We start from the raw sequence: 11,075 nt of genomic DNA, 5'->3' as shown, positions 1-11,075 counted from the left end.
CCATGCAGTTTACATCCTGCAATGCCCATGTAAGCTGCAATCTGTGGGTCGCACAACATTAGAGGTGCACAAACGAGTGCTACAACATATGCGTGCTATCTAAAATGGGGATAAAACATACCCAGTAGCACGGATTTCGGAGAGATACATAATCTAGATGTGAAAGGCTTCACATATTATGTAATCAACTCAGTACCCTTCAGAGAGTGGGGTGGGAATCGTGAGAAAACACAGAGGAAGCTCGAGTCTTAATATATAATTGAATTGAATACAAAGAGCCAGAGCTGTCTTAACTTAGGAGCAGATTTGCCCGCACATTTATGAGACATAGCAAGGGCACCAGAACTCCTCTTCCCATTAGCATTTAGAAACAGTAACGGGAGTTTTTACCCACAAGTATTTTAATTCACTTATTTGTATTGACACAAGCACTTAGGGATTTGTATGCAACATTTACCAGTAATAAGCAACAATATGCAGGTGATCAATAGGTAGATCCTGTTGTATATAGTGTATATTCCAGGGACTTTTTGTGTTTGCCCACTTGGGACAATAGTGCAGCGCCTGAAAATGGGGTGGTTAAAATTGCAGCGCTCTCTTTATATTGACTGAATATGAATTATGCAGCGTGATCGCCCACTTGGGCTCTCATAGTAAGTAATGCACGCAATAATGCTACATACAGGCATGAACCATGCTGCAGTATGTAATCACCCACTTGGGACATACAAGAAGCTGTATACAAAATGATCAAGGTTTGTGAGACTTGTAGAATTACAGGCATGCAAAATAATGAGCACTGAAATAAGCGAAATAGTATTTATTTGAATATTAATCTGGATATCTTCTTATTTTTGGATTTAACCAATGATTTTTTGAAAAACTACATTCTGTTGTTTATGTTCATGGCTTTGTAGTCCTAACAACCGAGACTGTCAATTTGCTTGTAAAACTACGGGTCTTTTGTTTATGTTTATACACTTGTAGTTTGTAAGTGGTGCCAGTTAAAAGAATGCCAGAAATACTGCCTCGCTATTGGTGAACAAGGCTGGAATCAGCCGAAACGTATCCGATGGCGGCTTGACAAATAAAATAAGTTAAATCTCACATGGTGTTGCCTCCCTTTTCTAAGGATTTCCACAAATACATATATATTTTTACTTTTTTACTTTTTAAGTCATTAGGAATTAAACAATAGTTTAATCAGAAAAAAGTTTTTCATAGTGACTTATCTGTCTCGCCCCTTACACACAAATGCCAATATTACCTTATATCATACTTGCCCTCGCTGGATTACTTTAAACCATCATGGTGTCCTGCTCAGTGAGGTTTGCTTACTGGGGAGATTGTGAATTTCTCCCGGTTAAGTATGTTGTGCACTACTTTTGCTTATTGCATGATAAGGTGGACTACTTCCCCCTATCTTTTCCTGATTAAACTATTGTTTAATCCCTGATGACTTCATGAAGGCATCTGGTTACAGTACAATCGGTGTTGCTTGTATTGATCTAGCCACGATTTATATTTTTTGAAATCTCTAGATCACTGAACTTACGTGTATAAGGGATATTAATTTACATTGTAAATATATTTGTCTATTTTCTTTTGGCTAGGTCGGTTACAGCACTGTGCAATTATTCTTGCGCAGTTCTTATTTCCCTTACCTGGAATTAGGATTAATAAGACTGGGAATTATACATTCCCGCTCGTCCAGTGCTTCCATTCCAAGGCACTAAACATAATTTTTAATATAGTAAGTATTGGTCTCTATACTGATACTTTTCAATATAGAAGCCCCTTGGAATTCAGGGATTTTTAACCCATTTATTTAATTCAATTTAGATATCTTTAAAAACTGAAGCATCTTATATATTCTTGAATGATGCTTGCTGAAAATGCTGCCGCAGTTGGTGTGCTTGGTGTAGCAGCAGGTGGGTTCTTGTGCAACCTCTGTCTTTCAGCTCGAGCAAAGTTCTTGGGGTGCAAGTTCTTCACGTGTCACACCATATTTGTTGTGCCAAAGGAGTATTTTTTACATGGATCACCCATTGAAAGAGTTCTTTGACAAATTTTACAGGTTACTTTTGCAGTATTAACCTTTTTTGACCTTCTGGAAAAGTGAAAAACTTCCAAATTAGAGCTTCTTTCCTCTTCTTTGGAGCTTCTTCAGGAATTAAATATTCCTTTGAAGAACTGCTGGAAGATGACTTCATTGCTCTTATTATGGTGATCTACCTTCTATTTGAGAAGATTCTCACAACAAATGCTTCTTCTTAGAAAGTCAAAGTCGAATAATTATAATGGGACGGAACTTTCAACACTCGCAATAGGAAAAGTTACGAACCAATCAAATCTCTACTTTTAAAGTCACATGGCTTTGCGTACGCTTATGATGTGCTTGCGCAGCTCTTTCAATATGAGTACGCATGATGTTCTACCGCGATTTGTGTAATTCTTTTTAAAAGTAATATAGGATTATTAAAAGTATTTTTTTAAATCATAGTTATCCCAAATGTCTGCCCTTAGTATCTACATTAAATACATACATGTTTTAAACCTAGTAGAAACATTGCCCCCTTTCGCGTACAGAACGCCGTACATGACGTCACACCGAAGCTTTAATGCGACGCGTAACGTCAAAGCATATTTGTACCGTATGCGCGGGTACACGCTGAGTATGATAAGCAGTACAAACTATGGTGCGATCACCCTCTCAGTGACAAATCAGACCTCAGGGCGCGCTAAGGACAATGATTAGAAGTGCTGACTCATTGCAGATCCGATTCTGGGCCTGCCTCTGCGTACATTAAAACACCGCCCCCATCTCTCTCTGTTGTTAATGGTTAGTGCACACACTCATACTTGCACATGCGCGGTGCACGCCCGCCCACACTACCCACATGCCACCACCTAGCATGCTTGCTATCATTTAGCCTGGAAACCAATACATTACCCAATGGCATGTCCCCCAGGGCCATCATTCTTACAGACCGCAAAAACGCTACCAATGACGTCCCTGGCCTTGGTGTGATCAGCCCCCGTGGTTCCCATATAACGCGGGCACTGACGTGAGCACGCTCTCTTTTGCCTGCCTGTGCTGCGATGACAGACAGACTGTCGAAAACACCCCAGACTTAGCAAAACCGCAGCCTTTCAAGACACGACAAAAGACGACAGAAGCAAAGGTAAGAGAAGACGTCACAACATCAGCCTCCACTGTAAATTGTATATACATAATGCTATTTTTTTATCCTTCATATGGCTTTCCTACCCCTCAATGGTTTTAAATTGTACTTACATAATTGAAATATTTCTTTATAAGTCACGAGGTCCTATACACCTCTAATCTAAAAATAGTGCGTGCAAAAATTTCTGTATCGTATTTCTGTACTAAACCACGTGCTTAGGCCTCTATTATTATTAATTGTGCGTCCATGATACTATTTTCTTTTCTGCGTCACAAGGCCATCCCAGGCCTCTATTAACTTATTGATCTTCCTTTGTTTGCTGGAGCAGCAACAGTCTTAACTACAGAATATTAAAAACCCACATTAAAATTCACTTTTGATAGTAGTTATGCAACTCAGTTTACGATGACTAATCAAAATGTCCTTTTGTTTCCTTCACCAAACATCGTTCAGAAGCAACCAAGGCCTATCGAGCAACAGCAATGAAATTCTCTGTAACTTATTGAATATACTTTGACGTATAGAAGCAGTCGAATGGTGAACTCCGGTGGCCGCACTCTTTATACAAGGGAAGCAGAGCACCATAGATCTACAAATGCTTCATAGGAATGCATTAGAAATAAGTCGCCCTAACGGGCGTCAGTAACGCAGTAGGCACTTCCATATAGACACCACTTGAACGTGGCACTATAACAAGTAAAATGTACCAGGTATACTACACTCGTAAAACTGTAGTGTTAGCTTTATTTGTGAAACGAGAGAGGGCCATATTATCAACCCTTGGCGACAAAATTATCGCCACTTTATCGGCAGCAAACTGCCGCTAAAGTGGCAATAATAGGTTTGATAATATTCCCTATGAAATTCCAATCGAAGCTCATGTTACATGTGAAAGACATCTGACATGAGCTTCGATCGGAATTCCATAGAGCATATTATCAAACCCATTATCGCCACTTTAGCAACACTTTCCTGCCGATAAAGTGGCAATAATTTTGTCACCCAGGCTTGATATTATGGCCCAGAGTGCGTAGTGTACAGCAGCTTCTCTGTAAAATCTATAATTACCTCCGAGCAGTTACAACAGATAGGTTACAACAGTCTGACAAATAGATCCACAACCTTATTACACCACTTTTGAGTCACTTTTTGACATGTATAAAGTGATGCAAGGAGCTAGTAAATCTATGTCTGGTAAAGAAATAATCTCAACTCCAGACTCTGCGACACAGTTTTAATATTGTTTTCTCTCTCTCTCACTCTCTGTGACATCATTTCTCTTTCTCTCTTAAACTGAGACACTGCTGTCTGCTTAGACGTGTAGAAGAATTGTTAAAGTGAAGTTGTGAACTCCACTTCCTAATGTGTTTGGGCGCAAAGTTTACACAACGGTAAGGACAGAGGCCTAGATCTACAAATCCTTCATAGGAATGCATTAGAAATAATTCGGCATAACGGGCGTTAGTAACGCAGTAGGCACTTCTATATAGACACCACTTGAACGCGGCACTATAACAAGTAAAAGTACCAGGTACACTGCACTCATAAAACTGTAGTGTTAGCTTTATTTGTGAAATGAGAGAGGGCCATAATATCAACCCTTGGCGACAAAATTATCGCCACTTTATCGGCAGCAAACTGTCGCTAAAGTGGCCATAATAGGTTTGATAATATGCTCTATGGAATTCCAATCGAAGCTCATGTTAGATGTGAAGGACATCTGACATTAACTTTGATTGGAATTCCATAGAGCATATTATCAAACCCATTATCGCCACTTTAGCGACACTTTCCTGACGATAAAGTGGCAATAATTTTTGTCGCCCAGGCTTGATATTATGGCCCAGAGTGCGTAGTGTACAGCAGTTTCTCTGTAAAATTTATAATTACCTCCGAGTAGTGACAACAGATAGGTTACAACAGTCTGACAAACAGATCATCAACCTTATTACGCCACTTTTGAGTCACTTTTAACATGGGTAAAGTGATGCAAGGAGCTAGTAAATCTATGTCTGGTTCAACAAAAAATCTCAACTCCAGGCTCTGCGAGACAGTTTTAATGTTTTCTCTCTCTCTCACTCTCTGTGACATCATTTCTCTATCTCTCTTAAACTTAGACACTGCTGTCTACTTGGACGTGTAGAAGATCAGCCCACCTAAACTTGTCCATCCCAGTGGCTGCAATGTTTGGGCGCAAGGTTTATACAATGGTAAGCACAGAGGCCTAGATCTACAAATCCTTCATAGGAATGCATTAGAAATAAGTCGCCATAACGGGCGTCAGTAACGCAATAGGCTCTTCCATATAGACACCACTTGAATGCGGCACTATAACAGAACAGGAATATACGAGTCACACTGCACACGTAAAACTGTAGAGTTACCACAACTTGTAATGCTTCAGCTCATTTACCCACATCTACATAATTCTAAACTCTAATTTTCTTTTTTCTTTTGCAGATTCTAATATAGTTATAATTGAGTTTTGTTTATATTTATTGTTTAATAAAAGTTAATTAAAAAAAACTACATACTTCCCAGTCCGGGTTCAGACGAAACCACAGCACCGAGACAGCCCTCATCGCCACCATAGACGACATCAGGTGCCAACTAGACAACTGAGAAACATCAGTCCTCATCCTCCTGGACCTGTCAGCTGCCTTCGACACGGTCTGTCATCGCACTCCAAAGACCCGCCTCCTAGAAGCTGCAATCCAAGAGAAGGCCCTTGACTGGACCACGTCCTTCCTCTCCAGCAGAACCCAGAGCGTCCGCCTCCCGCCCTTCCAATCCGAGGCCACCGATATCATCTGCGGCGCCCCCCAGGGCTCATCCCTCACCCCGACGCTGTTCAACATCTACATGGCCCCCCCGCCCAAGTGGCCCGCCAACACGACCTCAATATCATCTCCTACGCTGAAGACACCCAGCTCATCCTCTCCCTCACCAAGGACCCGCACACCACCAAACCCATCCTCCACGAGGGAATGAAGACCGTCGCCGACTGGATGAGGAACAGCCGTCTGAAGCTGAACTCGGACAAAACGGAGGTACTCATCCTCGGACCCACCCCCTCAGCCTGGGACGACCACTGGTGGCCGACCACACTGGGAACAGCCCCGAAACCCACCGATCATGCACGCAACCTAGGATTCATCCTCGACTTCTCCCTCTCCATGTCTAAACAGGTCAACGCCGTCTCCTCCTCCTGCTACAACACCCTCTGCATGCTCCGCAGGATCTACAAGTGGATCCCGACCGAAACAAGAAGACCGGTGACACAGGCCCTCGTCAGCAGCGGACTAGACTACAGCAACGCACTCTACGCAGGAATCCCAGCCAAACACCTACGACGACTACAACGCATCCAAAACGCCTCCGCCCGACCGATCGTCAACGTCCCCACATCACCCCCACCTGAAAGACCTACACTGGCTCCCCGTCGACAAGAGGATCACCTTCAAGCTCCTCACCCACGCACACAAAGCACTCCACAACACTGGACCAGCCTACCTGAACAGCAGACTCAGCTTCTATGCCCCTACCCACCAGCTCCGCTTCGCCAGCCTCACCCTCGCCGCAGTACCCCGCATCCAACGAACAACCTCCGGCAGCAGATCCTTCTCCTACCTTGCCGCCAAGACCGGGAACCCCCTCCCTACCCACCTATGGCAGACCCAATACCTATTCGCCTTCAGAAGACTCCTCAAGACCTGGCTCTTCGAGCAGTAGCGGCACCCCCTCCCCTCAGCGCCTTGAGACCCTCACGGGTAAGTAGCATGCTTTACAAGTACTCTGATTGATTGATTGATTGATTGGTACAATTGGGCTTAAACACCATTGCTCCTAATTTTAGAACTACTGCAGTACTCATTATATATTTTAGGAGTTTCCTGTGGTCCATGGAACAGTCAGGGGCCACCCGGCAAACAAAGCAGCAGGAAAGAGAAAGATCATCAGTGCCTTGAGTGGAGAGGAACTTCAAACAGGGCAACAGATAATGGTTCCCCCTCCCACTTCCTACCACAGCCTCCTCATCTATTCTCCTTGGGTACTAAGGCTTGTGAAAGGGCACCCAATGGTATGGCTCAAAAGAAATAGGGAGCTGTACTGAGATTCAGTGGAGACCTGTGATAAGTACTGACATTTATGCCAGAACCAATCAACAAAATTTGTAAAGCGCCCTACTCACCCGCTAGGGTCTCAAGGCGCTGGGAGGAGGAGGAGATGCTACTTCTCGAACAGCCAGGTCTTGAGTTGCTTCCTGAAGGAGAGATGGTCCTGGGTCAGCCGAAGGTGGGTGGGGAGGGAGTTCCATGTCTTGGCCGCTAGGTAGAAGAAGGATCTTCCTCCGGCGGTGGTTCTGCGGATCGTGGGATGGAGGCGAGGGCGAGGCTGGCGGATCGAAGCTGGCGAGTGGGTGTGTAGAATGTGAGGCGGCTGTTGAGGTATTTGGGGCCTGTGTCGTGAAGAGCCTTGTGTGCGTGGTGAGGAGCCTGAACGTGATCCTCTTGCTGACGGGGAGCCAGTGCAGGTCTCTCAGATGGGCAGAGATGTGGTTGTGGCGGGGGATGTCCAGGATGAGTCATGCAGAAGCGTTCTGTATGCGCTGGAGTCTTGTCTGGAGTTTGGCTGTGGTTACCGCGTAGAGGGTGTTCCCGTAGTCCAGTCGGCTGGTGACGAGGGCTTGGGTGACCGTCTTCCTGGTTTCGGTGGGGATCCACCGGAAGATCTTACGGAGCATGCGCAGTGTGTTGAAACAGGATGACGAGACGGCGTTGACTTGTTTGGTCATTGTGAGCGAGGAGTCCAGGATGAAGCCCAGGTTGCGTGCATGGTCCGTTGGCTTGGGGGTGGAGCCCAGGGCAGGGGGCCACCAGGAGTCGTCCCAAGCAGAAGGGGAAGGTCCCAGGATGAGGACTTCCATCTTGTCTGAGTTCAGTTTTAGACGGCTGAGTTTCATCCATTCCGCGACGTCTTTCATTCCTTCCTGGAGGCTGGTTCTGGCGCTGGTGGGGTCGTTGGTGAGGGAGAGTATCAGCTGGGTGTCATACGCATAGGAGATGATGTTGAGGTTGTGTTGGCATGCGATGGCTGCAAGGGGGCTCATGTAGACATTGAAGAGGGTGGGGCTGAGCGAGGATCCTTGCGGAACGCCGCAGATGACTTCGGTGGCCGCGGACCGGAACGGGGGGAGGCGGACTCTCTGGGTTCTTCCGGCGAGGAACGAGATGATCCACTCCAAGGCCGTTCCTTGGATTCCGGTGTTGCTGAGGCACTGTACTAGGGTGCGGTGGCATACGGTGTCGAAGGCTGCAGAGAGGTCTAGGAGGATGAGGGTGGCTGTTTCCCCTTTGTCGAGCAGGGACCTGATGTCGTCGGTAGCTGCGATGAGGGCGGTCTCGGTGCTGTGGTTTGCTCAGAAGCCGGACTGCGAGGGGTCGAGGGATCCGTTTGTCTCGAGGAAGGCGGAGAGTTGTTTGTTGACGGTCTTCTCGATGACTTTGGCTGGAAAAGGGAGGAGCGAGATGGGGCGGAAGTTCTTGAGGTCAGTGGGGTCCACGGTGGGTTTCTTTAGGAGGGCGCTGAGCTCGGCATGTTTCCAGCTCTCCGGGAAGGTGGCGGAAGCGAAGGAGCAGTTAATGATGTCCCGGAGATGGGGTGCGATGATGGTGTCTGCTTTGTTGAAGATGTGGTGTGGACAGGGGTCGGTTGGGGAGCCGGAGTGGGTGGTGTTCATCATGCGGGTGGTGTCTTCGGTGCTGACCGGGGTCCAGGTGCAGAGGGTGGTGGTGGGGGACGCTGGTTCGGTGGTTGGGTTCGTGGACCGTGCGTCGAAGCTGTTGTGTATGTCGGCGATCTTGCGGTGAAAGAACGAGGCGAGTCAGTCGCAGAGGTCTTGCGAGGGTGTGATGTCGTTGTTTCCGGCGCTGGGGTTGGAGAGCTCTTTAACGATGCTGAGGAGTTCCTTGCTGTTGTGGGTGTTGTTGTCCAATCGTTCTTTAAATGTTGTCCTCTTGGTGGTGCGGATCAGCTGGTGGTATTTGCGGGTGGCGTCCTTGAGGGCTGACATGTTTTCTGTTGTCTGGTCGTGGCGCCAAGCTTTCTCGAGGGTGCCTCAGGTTTTCTGAGGTCGTTGGTGAACCACGAGGCCCTCTTGCTGCCGGGTCTGCTGGGAGGGTTCTTCAGCGGTCGAGGTCATCTGCGCAGTTGGTGAGCCACTGAGTGAGGTTGCGGGCTGCTTCGTTGGGGTTCTTCATGTTGGTGGGAGGGTTCTGGCTGAGGGAGTTGGTGAGCTGGTCGGTGGTGATCTTGCTCCAGCTTCTGTGGGGATTCTGTTGCGGGTGGTGGTGGGTCGTGGTTCTTTCGATGTTAAAGTGGACGCAGCTGTGGTCTGTCCAGTGTAGTCCGGTGGCGTGGCTGAAGAGATGTGCTTGCTGGAGGAGAAGATGGGGTCTAGCGTGTGGCCGGCGTAGTGGGTGGGGGTGTTCACCAGTTGCTTGAGTCCGAGGTTGGCGAGGTTGTCCAGTAGGGCTGCGGTGTTGCTGTCATTGTTGTTCTCCAGGTGGAAGTTGAGGTCCCCTAGGAGGATGTAGTCTGAGGAGGTTAGGGCGTGCTGGCTGATGAAGTCTGCGATGGGTTCGCTGAATTGGGTGCGTGGTCCCAGGGGTCTGTAGATGAGAGTACCCCTGAGGGTGGTCTTGGGGTCGGTATGTATCTGGAAGTGAAGGTGCTTGGTGGCGGTGAGGGTGTCGTCGGAGTTGGTCGTGATGCGGATGGTGTTTCTGTGGACGATGGCAATGCCTCCTCTGGTTTGGTTGATGCAGTCCCTTCGGGTGATCTTGTAGCCATCCGGGATGGCTATGGCGATGTCGGGGGCTGAGGAGGCGTTAATCCATGTTTCTGTGAGGAAGGCGACGTCTGGTGAGGTTGTGTCGAGGAGGTTCCAGATTTCGATGGCGTGTCTGTGGACGGAGCGGGTGTTGAGCAGGATGCACTTGAGATGATTGTTGCTGGTGTCTGGCTTGGCGGGTGCGGTGCAGGTTCGGAGGCAGGTGAATTTGCAGGTTTGGCAGATGAAGGGTCCGTGGGTGCAATTCGGGATAGCTCGGTAGCAGGCGGGTTTCCGGCCGGCGTTGAGTGCGTGGATGGTGGCGGCGTCGTAGGTCTGTCGGGTGGGCTGTCATCGACGAGGGCCAGGGGTCCTGGCGCTGGGTGCGGTCCAGGTGCGGACAGGTGCAGACGGGCTTGCCTTTGGTGCGCCTTCGGCGCGCCCGCTGCGCGCGTCCCCTGTGCGGTCGCTGTGGGGTCTCCATAAGAGGGAGGGGGAGGAGGGGTCAGCTGGGAGGCGGGAGGGCAGGCGAGCCAATGGGCATGGGGGCGGGGCTGCAGGGGGGTCAGCGGCAGGGAAAACGGGGGAGCAGCGGAGTGGGGTGAGGGGTTACAGGCACACGGGTACAGAAAGAAAAGGCGGGGAAAATGCACAGGCACACTGGCAAGGCGGGTGGATGAGGCAGCAGCAGGCGGCAGGCAGGAGGGTCGAGGTCGCAGGCAGGCAGAGGTCGTGGCAGGCTGAGGAGGCGCTGCATGGGTGGAGAAGCGACCTACCCGGAGGGTCAAGGGAAGAAGAAAGGCAAACATCAGAGGACACAGGTACATTGGGACATTTCTAGGGAGCACTGAAGGGATCACTGGCAAAACGCAACAATATGGATCACTGAGGAGTAGGTGCATGTGAGTCTGCAAGCCAAGGCACATGGTCACAAAATGATGATGGTGATTAGTGGCCACAGGCATCACAGTAGATTGGACAATGATGATGGTTTTTGGACTGTGGATTTGAGGCTTAAAGTTAGTTGGTAACAAATCGCTTCTCCAGAAATTAAG

Source organism: Lissotriton helveticus, chromosome 4_1 (genome assembly GCF_964261635.1).
Source record: "Lissotriton helveticus chromosome 4_1, aLisHel1.1, whole genome shotgun sequence".
Lineage (NCBI taxonomy): Eukaryota > Metazoa > Chordata > Amphibia > Caudata > Salamandridae > Lissotriton > Lissotriton helveticus.
This window is presented reverse-complemented; position numbering follows the sequence as displayed.